Raw genomic sequence first — 14,376 nt, 5'->3', positions numbered from 1 at the left:
GAGAGGCGGGACCAAAGAGCCAGAGCTCAATCCCCGCAAGCACAACTAGACAATTAGGTGAGTACACACACACACACACACACACACACACACACACACACACACACACACACACACACACACACACACACACACACTCTCTCTCTCACTCTCACTCTCACACTCTCACATCTCTCACACTCTCACTCTCTCACTCACACACACTCATTCACACTCACTCGCACTCTTTGCAGTCACTTAAGTCTAAATACGGAAACAATAATTTCAAGTTATCAAAGTAGCTGACAATACTTCTGCAGTAATGACTAGGGGGAAGATATTCATTGAAATCCACATACAACTGTATAATATTTGCTGAATACATTAGCTACTGTATATGTAAACAGGAGATAGTCATTTTATTTGTAGACTGAAATCCAGCAAGCTAAATGATGGTATTAAAGTCTTCTCGTGTTGAATAGAAGACGTCATTCAACTGGGGATTGATGATCAACTTAATGACAGGAGTCAACTATACTAATTTGCTTAGCTAGACATGAACTTTGGGGGTTCAGTTCCTGAGGAAGAACAGTCTAAATTTTAATGTTATACAAATCATACACAAGACGGTTCCCCAACCGATTTTAAACTCTACCAAACTTAAGGACATCTACGGGTATGATAATGGGGGAAAAAATAATTGTTAAACCGTCTTGAGTGAGAATTATGGGAACTCTCTTCCCCTCCTCCACAGAGCAGAGAGAGAGAAGACGGCGTAGCGCACCAACCTTCCTCGACGGCGTGTAGCGCGGCACTGACTGGTCAGAGGTAAACAAACTTGGCGCCTCCGCCACGGCTCTTCGGGTTAGGCGTCACCGGTCAAGTTTTTGTCATTGTCTTTCTGCTTTCGCCTGGCTTTCAGATCGCCTTTGCTTTCGTTTGTCGAACGCTTAATAGAGGAAGCTTGAAAGGTCACTTGATCCAGTTTCCAGGCGGACGGTCGTTTAAAAGTTGTTGGAATGTTGATACTGTATTTCAACGTTTCTAGGGGCGGGGAATTAGCCTAAGCTACTCTATCCCTTTGAGATGTATTTTCTTGGCTCAATAAACATACTTGAACTTGAAGGGCCTCTATGGCTGAACATGAAAGTTGTAGAGGATATGTAAGTGATTTTGTAAATCATTCACACAGATTTTGTAAATCATTCACACAGATTTTGTAAATCATTCACACAGATTTTGTAAATCTCCACACAGGTGGAGACTGAGTACCCACATGAGCCACAGAGACATTAGAAAAAAATAAGTGTCTGGGAACTTAAATGGAATGCAATATGGTGGAGGCTGACTCCATACAGTTTCAAATGTAGATATGATAGAGCCCAATAGGCTCAGGAACCTGTACACCAGTTGATTGACAGTTGAGAGGCGGGACCAAAGAGCCAAAGCTCAACCCCCGCAAGCACAACTAGGTGAGTACACACACACACACACACACAAGGGCCTCGCGGCTGATTGGACAGCGCTCTAGGGTCGTAATCCTAAGAGGCCGGGTTCGATCTCTGGCACAGGCAGAAACAAATGGGCAAAATTTCTTGTCCCAGACCGTCCAAGTGGTTGGGCACCATTCCTTCCCCCCCGTCCCATCCCAAGTCCTTATCCTGATCCCATCCCAATACTATATAGTCGTAATGGCTTGGTGCTTTCCTCTGATAATTCCCTCTTTCACCCTGATGCCCCCTGTTCACCTAGCAGTAAATAGGTACCTGGGAGTTAGACAGCTGCTACGGGCTGCTTCCTGGGGTTGTGCGCGCGCGCGCGTGTTAGAGAAATATATGTGGTAAACATATTAGAGGAAACATAAATTGATTAGAAAGGCGGGGACCAGGAGCCAATAGCTCGATTCTGCAGATACAAATAGTAAAAACACACACATACGCCCCCAACCCCACAGAACCCAAATGGATTATAGCCTAAACAAACTATAAATCAGGTGATTTATAGATTTATAAATCAGGTGATTCAATCGTCGGGTCATTTCCCAAATCAGAAAGGTGGTTAGGCGCTGACGCCTAACTCTGCATGCATAGCTAATTACGGACATCTAGGCGATGAGGACATGCCTGGTTGATGGGGTTCTGGGAGTTCTTCTACTGCCCAAGCCCGGCCCGAGGCCAGGCTTGACTTGATAGAGTTGGGTCCACATGTAGGTGGGTACACGTTAGCCTTTGAAAGAGTAAAGGTCAAGCGTGACTTGTTGCCGGCCCCCTTCAAGTGGCCGTCAAATGTATCTCGCACAAGGTCACTGGGATGTGGAGGCTGGGATACGAGGACAAGGAGCTGGGATACGAGGACAAGGAGCTGGGGTATGAGGACAAGGAGCTGGGGTATGAGGACAAGGAGCTGGAATACGAGGACAAGGAGCTGGGATACGAGGGCAAGGAGCTGGGGATACGAGGACAAGGAGCTGGGATACGAGGACAAGGAGCTGGGATACGAGAACAAGGAGTTTTTTAAGGGTTTTTTAAGGGTTGATAGATGTTAATCTTCTTGTTTGAGGAGCTGTTCACTTGAGACAGTTAAGCAAGTCCCAGCTGTGTCTGGGTACAAGTGACAGGATGAACAACCCAGCGGGTTTTCTTCCTATTGGGGAGTGTTGTACATTCTGCTATGGCGGTGTGTCCACTCACAAGATGAGTGGCGCTGCCCAATAAACTCGCCCCTCGGGGCAAAATTTAAATTTAAAATTTACTTGTTTCTGAATCTCATATGTCGCTTTCTCCTTCCTTCTCATCCTATCATTTGTGTTGTTGTTGTTGTCTTCTATCTCTCTTCCTCTCTCTCTCTCTCTCTTCCCTGGTCGATCCGGTCTCCATGTAGGTCGTCTTTATCTGTTTCTGTTTATATTAAGACGTCTCATTAATATATATATGTCTTGTTTTTTGTATTCACTTTCATCCAATTGTACACTTCATTTCTCTTCTATTTGCTCTGTGTCATTCCTTCGTCAAGTGGAACGTGCGAAGAGAAGGGATGTTTGGGCTGCCTTTCTTGACCTGAAGTGCGGTGGTGGTGGCGGCAAGAGGTGTCAAGTCACTCACCAACTTTCCCTGTCTAGCCTCAGGTTCCTCGTTGTTTAAGATTCGCTACTTGGAACAATAAGTTGCAAGTAGCACGGGCTATGGTGAGCCCGTAGTGGACTTACCTGGCACAGGAGCGGGGCAAGTAGCACGGGCTATGGTGAGCCCGTAGTGGACTTACCTGGCACAGGAGCGGGGCAAGTAGCACGGGCTATGGTGAGCCCGTAGTGGACTTACCTGGCACAGGAGCGGGGCAAGTAGCACGGGCTATGGTGAGCCCGTAGTGGACTTACCTGGCACAGGAGCGGGGGCAAGTAGCACGGGCTATGGTGAGCCCGTAGTGGACTTACCTGACGCAGGAGCGGGGGCTGTCTGGCCTCAGGGTCCTCGAGTCGAGTGATTTTTATAGTTCGTTTGGCATACGACAGCTCGCCTCTCGCTATTGTAATTGTTCGTCTTATTTAATATGGGTTTCATAGTTTGGTATACATGTTGGGGAGAAGTATATGGAAAATGTTGATTGTTTCGCTCGCAATGTGTAGGGTCACTAATATTGTATTAATTGTTATTATATGTTAGATAGTACTTTCGGTTGAGCGGACAGCACGCTGGACTTATGATCCTGTGGTCCCGGGTTCAATCCCAGGCACCGGCGAGAAACAATGGGCAGGTTTTTTTTTTCATCCTATGCCCCTGTTACCTAGCAGTAAAATAGGTACCTGGGTGTTAGTCAGCTGTCACTGGCTGTTTCCTGGGGGTAGAGACCTGGTCGAGGACCGGGCCGCGGGGACACTAAAGCCCCGAAATCATCTCAAGATAACTTCAAGAAGCCCATCATAGTCCAGTCGGCAATGTGCGCGCCTCAGGAGGCCACAGTCGCAGGTTCGATCTCATTGCACTGCACATTATTTATTCAATATTTGCTTGTCTGTGGAGGGTTATCTTGAGATGATTTCGGGGCTTTAGTGTCCCCGCGGCCCGGTCCTCGACCAGGCCTCCACCCCGTGACAGCTGACTAACACCCAGGTACCTATTTTACTGCTAGGTAACAGGGGCATAGGGTGAAAGAAACTCTGCCCATTGTTTCTCACCGGCGCCCGGAATCGAACCCGGGACCACAGGATCACAAGTCGAATGTGCTCTCCGCTCGGCCGACCGGCTCCCTCACCTAGATGCTAAAGGGGCGTTTAAAACTCAACTCATCAATTGACGCGATGATCATCTTGTTACTTGAAGAAATGCACAAGTGTTAATTAAGGCGCCTAGTCCCTGGTGTTAATTTTAGGACGTCATCGTTGACATTTCACAGGAAATTGAAATAAGTTTATTGAGGTAAAATACACACAAAGGGATGAAGTAGCTCAAGCTATTCTCACCCCATTATTTCACAGGAAGGGAAGGGGGAATTATCAGGGGGAAAGCGCCAACCCATTACGACTATATAACACTGAGAAGGGGTCAGGATAAGGATCTGGGATGGGACGGGGGAAGGGAATGGTTCTTATTATTAAACAATAGTAATGCCCTTTCAGACATCATAATATAGAATAAAATCTCACACGTGTATTTGTGTATTTTATATAAAGACGATATAAATCTTTACATAAAATACAGATACACGTGTGGCCTTTTATTACGATTACTGATTGTATTTTGTAAAAAAAATAACAAACATCTGACAGAAAAAGAGACAAAGTTCAGGAAAAATATTCTTTCAGATGAGGCATAGCCGAGTCGCTAGGCTTTTTCGGGTCGGAGAAAGCCTAGTGAAGGAAATCTTGGCAGCTATAATATTCTATGTCTGCCCTTTTATCCTCCAAGACACTTTTGGGGGCGTTAACTACTTCTGTTGGTGATTCTGCTTGTCCTATTAACTAATATCACATGTGTTGACCAGACCACACACTAGAAGGTTTTTTTTTTATTATTTTTTCTACCACAAACGTGGCCACACGTTTACAATGCTAACCAGCATATATTCTTCTGTCCTCCATAGACAGGGTTAGAGATCAGTTAAACATATAGTTCAGGGATTTATTGAACAATCAACCACAGAAGGTGATTCGGTACTTTTAAAATGCTAAGCTAACCACTAGAAGGTGAAGGGACGTTTCGGTCCGTCCTGGACCATTCTCAAGTCGATTGTGAAAATGGTCCAGGACGGACCGAAACGTCGTCCCTTCACCTTCTAGTGTGTGGTCTGGTCAGCATTCCTCAGCTACGTTATTGTGACTCATCGCCTGAATATCACATGTTTTATGCTATCGACCAATCCGTTAGAAATGCGACGTAGTAGTAAATATTAAAACGCCGTAAAATTGACGTTTTTCTATGCCTTGATGGGTTAGGTGGGTTACTTGGGTTTGTACGTTTCTGGTAACCTATCCTCCTAAAATAATGGTACTCAAGCAAGTGTTGGTCGAACGTACAAAAATGGACTGTTGTACCCTAAAAAAAATTGTACTATAAATTGTGTAGTGTGCCAGATAAAAAAAGGGACATTCTGAGGAATAAGTGCCAAACCATTAACGACTATATAGCACTATTATGGTGCCAGGATGAGGATTTGGGATGGGACGGGGGGAAGGAATGGTGCCCAACCACTTGGACGGTCGGGGATTGAACGCCGACCTGCAATGAAGCGAGACCGTCGCTCTACCGTCCAGCCCACAACCGAACCTTAAGTTTCCTTGGCCTAGAATTTAGTACAAATGTACTAAATTAGTCCTAGAATTGCTTATTTAGACCCTAAGACCACCACAACACCTTACTGACCAACCACCAAGTTTGGTGTTGGACTTAAGGCCTATCAACCTCTGGAGGGTTATTAAGACCACCACAATACCTTACTGACCAACCAGCAAGTTTGGTGTTGGACTTAAGGCCTATCAACCTTTGTAGGGTTATTAAGACCACCACAATACCTTACTGACCAACCACCAAGTATAGTGAAAATAGTTCAGGACTAATAAACTAAACTCAGTGTATATAGTTCTCTCGATTACCACCGTAAAAAATACATTGGTTTAGCCTGAGTAAAAGCACCAGAATCTAGGCTACCCACCAAGCCTATTGGAGCTGTGAGAATTAGGCCCATGAAACGTCAGAATTGTAGTGTTTTCAAGTTTTCCTAAACCATCGCAGTTCTTACGCCTGAGTAAATTTACGTATAAAATCGAATGCGTCAAGAGATCAAGTTGCAGATACACCTAGAAGTGTACCCAATGTGTCTGTGGATGTATACCAATATACAACACTTTCCTTTTCACTTGAAATCGCGAGGACACGCCTATTCTCTCCCATTGGGCAGCGCCACCACCTTCCCGCCCCCCCGTGTCCTCATTGGCCAGCAGTGCTTTAGCTCCGCCCCTTCCCCCTCCCTCTGGGATCCCATTGGCTCCTCCTATCAGTGTCAAATGAGTAACTTTTTTTTGTATTGAGATTGCCATTAGTTATTCAGTCTTATTCAGTTTGTATAATGACTACAGTGGCTATTAATGGTTTATTTGCGTCTGTGTTCCGTTTTGATTTTATGGTTTTATTGATTTATGTTGTATTGTGCCTTAAATTTAAATATTTTTGGTGTGTGTCAGGTTCGAACTTTCGGTAAATATAAATTTTGTTTAATAGTTTATTGATTTGTTTACTTGATTCTACAGCTTTATTTGTGCTTCTGTTATCTTTATTTTACCTGTTATTCCTACCTCTCATTCCTCCTTCCCTTCCTTACTCTCCTCAGTTGATTTATTTCTGTTATACCGTTTATTATCATTGTTATCTATTGTGTTTTCCCCATTGTTTTAGTATAAGTTCTTCATTCACCTCCTTTATCAGTGTTTTGTTGGCCGCCTCCACATTCGTTCTCCCGTTGAGTCCGTGTCCTTAATTTAATACCTTTATCCTTGCTTTATTGTTTTATGTCTTTGTCTTTATGATTTCAAACTACTATTATTATTACTATTACTACATCATGGTCAATAAAAAGCAGTTACCCGTATTCCACTCAACTGCTTTCCCTCTCTAGTCTAACCGGTTGTAACTGTGGTTTGACTCCTCCCACCATGGGGCTCCTCCCACCATGGGGCTCCTCCCACCATGGGGCTCCTCCCACCATGGGGCTCCTCCCACCATGGGGCTCCTCCCACCATGGGGCTCCTCCCACCATGGGGCTCCTCCCACCATGGGGCTCCTCCCACCATGGGGCTCCTCCCACCATGAAGCCCCTCCCACCATGAAGCCCCTCCCACTTCTTCCCCAACTTTTGCTGATATAATCCTCATCATCCACCCCAATTCCCCTCACATTATTTCCTTCAATAACGAAGTAATGTTCTTCGAAGAACTAAGTAAATGTTATTATTGCCCTTCTGCTATTCCTCCACAGTACCTATTGTGTTATCAAGAGGTGTCAAAACATAGAACTTGATAACATGTTGTTATAGATTCAGCTAGTCGGAACAAGTTCCAAATAGCACGGGCTATGGTGAGCCCGTAACTTATTAATAACAATACACAGGGCCTGAGTTTTCCTGTTCTCGTGTTGTAAATCCACACACGAAACTGAAAGTGTGACACGTGTATTTATTACGTCTAAATGCTGGCTGGGAAGGGGATTTGTAACCACCTCTGCTGTAGCTGATGACGCGCGCGGGATAATACTGTTTCCTGGTCGTTGAAACCACGTGGGGCTTAGGGCCTGTACATAGGAGACATCTCCCGTCACGCAGGGTGCAGTCGCACCTCCACAGATCTCCAGTATCAGCTATTGATATTGGTAATGGCTCAAAAGGGCTACCTCTTACGGGCTATTCATGCCCGTGCCACCTTTTGGGTGGCTTAATCTTCATCAATCAATCAATCAAGGCCTGTGTGGGGGAGGGGCTACACCCGATCGGATTCCCCATGAGCGGTGGAGGTCTGATAAAAGACCTTTTGTGCCCTCTGTAATGCTTTTTGCGCTACCGCTCACAGGATGGGTATGGGGGTGCACAATAAACTCAATTGAGTTAATTTGGTTTACCTTGCGGTCTCCATGGTCGTAGTTAGGTAACGGAAGTATTAAGGAGAGTGCAGAAGGCTTCTTAGTCCCTACGAGGCTCCTATTGGCCCTAACGAGGCTCCTATTGGCCCTAACGAGGCTCCTATTGGCCCTAACGAGGCTCCTATTGGCCCTAACGAGGCTCCTATTGGCCCTAACGAGGCTCCTATTGGCCCTAACGAGGCTCCTATTGGCCCTAACGAGGCTCCTATTGGCCCTAACGAGGCTCCTCTTGGCCCTAACGAGGCTCCTATTGGCCCTAACGAGGCTCCTATTGGCCCTAACGAGGCTCCTATTGGCCCTAACGAGGCAGCTTTAATTGGCCCATACGAGACAGCTCCCATATATATCCACTCAAACTCATGTCTAACCTACGCTTGAAACTACCCATGGATTCCACGTGTATTATCTGGTAATTTGCTCCATAAATCAACATTCAAACCAGTATTCACCCAGGTCTTAACTAAATCTAACTTTTTCCAATTTTTATCCATTGTTTCGAGTTTTATTTAATTTGTCTTACGTCTTCTCACCTCTTCCCAATCTTAAGACAACTCAGTCATGTTCATATTTACTCTAAAACGAAGACTAATGTCATACACAGAAATCACAATAGCGTGATGCATCAAATGAACAAATCCACAAGGGCCGTGACGAGGATTCGAACCTGCGTCCGGGAGCATCCCAGACACTGCCTTAATGCTCCCGGATGCAGGTTCGAATCCTCGTCACGGCCCTTGTGGATTTGTTCAAGACTAATGTGTTCTTCCATTGTCTATACAACCGAATAAATTAAAACAAAAGAAAATATACTGAATAGGCTACTTTCATGAGTGTATTTGATGAGAGATTTTTTTTTCAATTTTGTAGTTTTCCTCTGAGATTGGCTAGTCCTCTGTATTCGCTTCATGCAGGGTCTGCGATTCCTTATTCATATTCAGCCCCGCTCCTGTGGCAGGTAAGGCCACTACGGGCTTACCATAGACCGTGCTACTTGCCCCGCTCCTGTGGCAGGTAAGGCCACTACGGGCTCACCATAGACCGTGCTACTTGCAGCTGTTATTCAGAGTAACTGGATATAAAACAGCAATCGGTTCCTGAGTGTCCAAGTGGTTGGGTTCGTTCCTTCCCTCTTAACTGATATCAGTTATCTTCTCGTATCCGTTAAATGTGTTATATAGTCATTTTGGCCTAATTGCTTCGTTGCATAAATTATTATGTGGCTGTAGCATAACGGTAAATTTAGTAGTACACTGACGCCTGTGTAATGAATATAAAATTAGTATTAACATCTTTATTGACAAAATTAATTCATACATAATAGGTCTAAACTGTAGGCGGAAGTACATATATATCATGGTTACAATCAATCTTTTAATATATGGATATGTGAAAACAACTTTCTATTTTTGAGACCGTTGCTGGCAAAGGTGAATGCACAGAAGACCAGCGAATGCAGTTGTATTGCACATTAGTTGCAGCATTGGTATCGGTTGAATCCCAGGAGAGGTTATCCTGCGACCATTGGCATACATGGACCTATTATTAATTTGTTCTATCTTAGTTTTTGCCCGAAACGCTATGCGTATTAGTGGCTTTAGGTATTGTATGTACTAACTCTATAAATCCAACATTATGTTTGTAACTAATCATCTATGTATGTACTTCTCCTGAATAAGAATTCGAATTTTGAATTTGAATTTAGCGGGAGCGCGCGGCGAGCGGCCGTTCACCCGGCGATCCACAGGGATGACTTGCTTCCTTCTGGGGCTAGGCTGGGGACCCCAACGCCCTCTGTCTCTTCCCTCCCTCCCCCATCCCTCCTCTATCCCTCTCCCTCTCTCTCACTTTCACTTTCACTGCTGCCACCTTGCCCCTGGTGGTCGTCTCCGGTATATCGTCTTGCGCGGCCTTGGCTTGTTCCGTTACTGGTTTGTGGTGTGTGTTACAGTTTGTTTCTCCACTCTCATCTTTCTCTCTCTTTCCCTCCCTCTTATATCCAACAAATATGAACATAGTGGTGGTGTAATATAACTTCGGTAAGCATTATATCAATAAATCAAGCTTCATTGCTTAAACAAATCTACACTGTGGCTTCAGCACAACGCTGAATTTAGTCAGTAGTGTAGGATTATAAATTAGTACCATTCTATAGTGTATCTGAAAGTGGTCTTCCGCTGGTTGCAAGGTAGACCCCAAGAGCACCAGCAAGTGCAGGTGTCTTGCACGTTGTTGCAGTATCAATCGAATCATACGTAAGGTGATCATACCAGGAGAAAGCACTAAGACACTATGACCCTATGGATACGAGACAGACTAAGCGCTCGGGGGAGGAGAGTGCGTTAAGGCACCATGACCATAGAGCACTTGGAAGGGATATGAGGATAGGATTGAAGCTAGGATAGGAGGGCCGAGTGAAAGGGCTCGGTGTCCAACCACTTGGACCATCGGGGATCGAACGCTTATTTGCAAAAAGTGATGTCGTTGCCATCCTGACCAATCCAAGTGGATGGAGAAATGTGTTCGCCTCGTTGGGTAAATGTGCATTTGAGTTCCTTGAAGACATTGGCACAAAAACTCAGTAAGGAAGAGAAGAGTCCTCAAAGAAACCGGTTTTTTTGCTGCAAGATAATTGGACACTTTTAATTAATGGGGGAACTTTGGGTTATGTGACATAGAAGTGAAAGGAACTTCTCTCTTGTGTGTGTGTGTGTGTGTGTGTATGTATGTATGTATATATATATATATAATATATTTGTTTTTAGTTCAGAGGTATAACAAAGGATATATGGATAAGGTATTAAATATATGAACACATAATTGAACACACAGTTGTGAGTCGTGTGTAAACCGTTTTGCATTCATAAACAGGGGGGGGGGGGGTTTGGTGGGTGGATGGAATGGACTTTTGGCCTTTGTTTAGGGGACGGGCTGGGAAAAATTCCTCATTTTAATAAAAGTATGCTCATGGCGGCAAGATTGGTATCGTACAGGAACAACTTACAATCACACACAGAGATCACACTAACATGATGCATCAAATGAACAAATCCACAAGGGCCGTGTCTGGGATGCTCCCGGACGCAGGTTCGAATCCTCGTTACGGTCCTTGTGGATTTGTTCATTTAACTTGCAATCGTTGCAGACGTTATGGATCAACAACAATCCATCGTCCTGTTCAGATAGTACTTTTTTATAACTATATGCACCATAGTAGAAATATTGACATATTGAGCAATTAGATAGTAGAACTTTGCACTATTCGTCTTATAGATTAAAAAAAATCATAAAGTTAATTTTTTCTAGGCCTAGTATAGGAAACGTGTGTACTATATTAGGCCTCAGATAACATGTATTAGGCCTAGGAAGGTTAGGTTAGTTTAGTTTGACCTTGCAACATAAGTAGAAAATGGTTTTCCGGTTTGTCCAAATTTAATAGTACCGATTTCTACTTTCTAATTGTGTAGTATGTATATAGTATAGGGCCTTAGTATACCGTATACTAAGGTCCTCAAACCTTCCTATAAGCACTACCGAGACAGGAGGATAGGCTGCATCAATAGGTGTCATGTACGAGAGAATTATCGTGGGAAAAGATAGATGAAGATTAAGCCACCCAAAAGGTGGCACGGGCATGAATAGCCCGTAAAATCATGGGAAAACCAACCATTACGACTATATAGCACTGGGAAGGGGTTAGGATAAATTTTTGGGATGGGACGGAGGGAAAGGAATGGTGCCCAACCACTTATAGACGGTCGGGGATTGAACGCCGACCTGCAAGAAGCGAGACCGTCGCTCTACCGTCCAACCCAAGTAGTTGGGAGGGAAAAAAGTAAATTATTTTCATAGCCTAATGAATCACGTATCCTGTGTGGCAGTAAACAGGAGAAAACTGCATCTACAGAAATATAAATTAAAACATGTATAATATCTGAAGAACTAGATTAACCTCTATGAAATATATACAAGTGTTTAAATCTACAATTTAGAGATTCTGTCACGTGAGGTTCTCTCCTGTGTGACTCAGAATATGAACAGCATCTACACTGCAATACGACCTAAGTGAATGCCTTCGAGTAGGCAAAATTGTGTTTTCATTTTGTCCATAAACATGTTAATACTAATAATTTAACAGTTAAATCTGTGTAACACCATTAAGAAACATGGAGTTACGATACTGATATGTGTTGCTTAACGAAGTTACGCATGGTTAGTTAGGTTAAGGAGTACTAAGTACTCTCAGAACCGTTGAGCGACGGTCTCGCTTCATGCAGGTCGGCGTTCAATCCCCGACCGTCCACAAGTGGTTGGTCACCATTCCTTTCCCTCCGTCCCATCCCAAATCCTTGTCCTGACCCCTTCCCAGTGTCTCTAAGTACTCTCAAAACCGTTGAGCGACGGTCTCGCTTCATGCAGGTCGGCGTTCAATCCCCGACCGTCCACAAGTGGTTGGGCACCATTCCTTTCCCTCCGTCCCATCCCAAATCCTTGTCCTGACCCCTTCCCAGTGCTATATAGTCGTAATGGATTGGTGCTTTCCCCCCTGATAAATCCCTCACTTCCTCCCTCTTTTCTTTTCCCTTTTCTTCCTGTTTCCTTTTTCTCCCGTTCTTCTTTAATGTGGACAAGGAAACTTAGGAGAAATAGTTAGGATGTCTTCCAACAGGGGCCTGATGGCCGAGTGGACAGCGCTCGGGTTTCGTAGTCCTGAGGTTCTGGGTTCGAACCCCGGTGGAGGCGGAAACAAATAGGGTAGAGTTTTTCACCCTGATGCGCTTGTTCACCTAGCAGTAAAATTGTTACCTGGGAGTCAGACAGCTGCTACGGGCTGCTGCTTCCTTGGGGGGGGGGGGTGTAACAAAAAGGAGGCCTGGTCGAGGACCGGGCCGCGGGGACGCTAAGCCCCGAGATCATATCTCAGGATAACCTCAAGATAACCTCATGTTGGTTCAAGGGGGGGGGGGATTAACTTCCCTGCTATCGGGTCTTTGGCCAAGCTTCCTAGTTGATGGACTGGTCAAACAGGCTGTTGGAGCCAGCTGCTCGCAGCTTGAATCACAGCCTGGTTGATCAAGTATCTATTAGAGGTTACACACACAGATCACACTAACGTGATGCATCAAATGAACAAATCCACAAGGGCCGTGACGAGGATTCGAACCTGCGTCCTGTATATTATTCGGAAATGTAGAATATAGTGAACAGAATATACGGAAATGGGTAGATATACCCTGATAGATATATAGTGAACAAAATATACGGAAATGGGTAGATATACCCTGATAGATATATAGTGAACAAAATATAAGGAAATGTAGAATATAGTAAAAAAAATAGTTTTTTTTTTTTACTTTATTAATGAAAAGTATTAGTAAATATATAATAATTTCACTGGCAAAGTCTACATACACGATGACGCTAAAGTTTTGTGTAATGAAAATAATATGAATGACTAAAGAGCTTGAAAAATGGAAAATGAAAAGGTGTTTGATAAACCAATAGAATCAAACACTACAAAGAATAAAGGTACCCAAGATGCAAACCAGAGGCCAGATTCACGAAGCAGTTACGCAAGCACTTACGAACCTGTCCACCTTTTATCAATCTTTAGCGGCTTTGTTTACAATTATTAAACAGTTAATGAGCTCGGAAGCACCAGGAGGCTGTTTATAACAATAACAACAGTTGATTGGCAAGTTTTCATGCTTGTAAACTGTTTAATAAATGTAACCAAAGCCGTCAAAGATTGAGGAAAGATGTACACGTTCGTAAGTGCTTGCGTAACACCGTGAATCTGGCCCCACAACAGCGTGGGTTAATCATAAAGCATTCATTCGGATCATATAGGCTCGAACTAGTCTCTGGAAGATGAGACGATTTTCCTACCAACCAAGCCATGGGTTGCTCCATGAGTCGGTTGATACGAGACAACAGCCTCGTACTTCTGAGACCAGAGTTCGAGTCTCCTATCATCCTAACAAGTGAAAGGAAATGAAAATAAAATACATGATGAGGATTTCTGAAATTTTTTCATTCAGTGATATAAATAAATTCATGTATGAGATGGTTCACTCAACCGCCCGCCAAGCGAAGGATATCCTGATATCCCTCGTTCATATCAGAGATATATCCTGATCCTTCGTTCATATCAGATATATCCTGATATCTTTCGTTCATATCAGATCAGAGATATATCCTGATATCCTTCGTTCATATCAGGGATATATCCTTCGTTTATATCAGGGGGTATATCCTGATATCCTTCATTCATATCGGA

General features: G+C 44.0%; 1 long non-coding RNA gene across 2 annotated transcripts in view; it reads left to right on the top strand.

Moving 5' to 3' along the window:
* Positions 1-14,376, top strand: part of LOC123774907 (uncharacterized) — a 98,661-nt gene that overhangs the window by 49,799 nt on the left and 34,486 nt on the right. The window lies entirely within an intron of this gene.

Source organism: Procambarus clarkii, chromosome 84 (assembly GCF_040958095.1).
Source record: "Procambarus clarkii isolate CNS0578487 chromosome 84, FALCON_Pclarkii_2.0, whole genome shotgun sequence".
Classification (NCBI taxonomy): domain Eukaryota; kingdom Metazoa; phylum Arthropoda; class Malacostraca; order Decapoda; family Cambaridae; genus Procambarus; species Procambarus clarkii.
The sequence above is the reverse complement of the archived record's forward strand: the minus strand, read 5'-3'. Positions and strand labels throughout refer to the sequence as shown.